This window comes from Ipomoea triloba, chromosome 2 (genome assembly GCF_003576645.1).
Source record: "Ipomoea triloba cultivar NCNSP0323 chromosome 2, ASM357664v1".
Lineage (NCBI taxonomy): Eukaryota > Viridiplantae > Streptophyta > Magnoliopsida > Solanales > Convolvulaceae > Ipomoea > Ipomoea triloba.
This window is the reverse complement of record NC_044917.1, coordinates 22,678,341-22,680,095: the sequence shown is the minus strand read 5'-3', so window position 1 is coordinate 22,680,095 and position 1,755 is coordinate 22,678,341.

The following is a 1,755-nucleotide window of genomic DNA, read 5'->3' as shown; positions in this document are numbered from 1 at the left end:
TATTAAGTTAGGGTTTGAAGGCTTGTTCTATGTGGACTGTGGAATGTTGATATTCCTTGAACAAATAACAACGCATCAACCAAAGCCTTATACAATTTTTTCTTGTTTTTGGTAATAGGTCGGGAGTAGAGACAAAAATAGATCCCATCAACAATATTATTGTTTATGACTTGTATAATCGAAAGAAAAATATTATTTATAATTTGTAGATTCGAAAGTATTATGGAGGAGGTTTCGATTTGCAGTATAGGAAAAGTATTGTTCTTTGTAATTTGCACTATGTTTTTAGAGGTTTTGATTTGCAATATATAGGAAAAATATTGTGGTTTATAATTTGCACTAGGTTTGGTCCAGAGTTGCGAGCGGGAATGAAACAGGGGCCGCGTGGTGTGGGAGATAGCTGGCTTGTACCGGTTGGGGGACTGCCGCGTGCCGACGACATGTTGGGAGCTTCTTCGGGCAGCGCTGAAGTTGCGGCAGCCTCGTCGATGATGCCGGATGTCCGTGAGGCAGACACGGGTGTGGTGGCGGTGTCTAAACGCCGACGTGAGGGATCTGAGAGCGGGGTTAGGCGGCACGGGGGTACAAGTGGTGATGTTCATATGGCGGAAGTGTCGAGAAACTTACATGTGGCGGGTTCTGGTTCCCAGACCCGCCGCTCATCATGAGTACCCTGAGTTGGAACTGTCGTGGCTTGGGCAATCCACGTACAGTTCGAGAAATTGTGGACCTTGTGTCCCGTACGAAGCCTGAGTTTGTCTTCATCATGGAGACTAAGGTGAGCCGGGTGCATGCGGAACGGCTCCGTATTAAGTTAGGGTTTGAAGGCTTGTTCTATGTGGACAGTGTTGGTCTTAGTGGTGGTCTGGCTTTGTTTTGGAGGTGGAATAATACAACCAGGTTGCTGAGACGGGGGCCGCGTGGTGTGGGAGATAGCTGGCTTGTACTGGTTGGGGGACTGCCGCGTGTCGTCGGCACGTTGGCTCTGTTAGTTTAATCCCTAGAACTCAGAACCAGGGTGCACACACGCTGGCTTCAGATGCTTTTGCTCAGGAGACACCGATGTACTGGGATTCTATCAGTCTTGATTTGATTTCAAAAAAAATATAGGAATGGAATTTGGTGTATGAAAACCGTACCATATCAACATGTGGTGCTATTATTATTGTATTATTACATGTACAAGGTACTATATATAATAAGGACATGCATATACATTCTGTAAATTTCAGTTTGTGTTGTTCAAACATTTTTGTTTTGAACATTTTTAGCTTTCATATATGTTATATGTTTTTTCAATTTCGTACTATATTTTCGTTCATTAGTTTAACAAAAACATATAGTATCTAAACTAAACGGCCAGACAGAACTTTTTTTTTTTTTTCAACTAAGCACATTTTGATTCAAATATTAAATGCTCAAAAGCCTACTTGAGCATGGATAACAGATTGTGCCTATGTAATTCACCCAATGTGAACATCAAATACTACTAAAATTTCATAGAGAACATGTCTGGAACTTTAAGTTGGCAATATAATATAAGTATCTCAGTAAGAAAACTCAAAATGGGCTCCATATGGTTTTCTGCCATTTAACCAAACACTATGAATACCAAAATTTTGATATTAAACTACAAGTTTCCAGTTTACACAACAAAGGATGGAAACTAAGGTGTATTATTTAAGCATCCTTCATTTTTAATGCTTCATATGGCAAAAGTAGGTGTAACAAATTTTATTGGCACTCATACCTAAT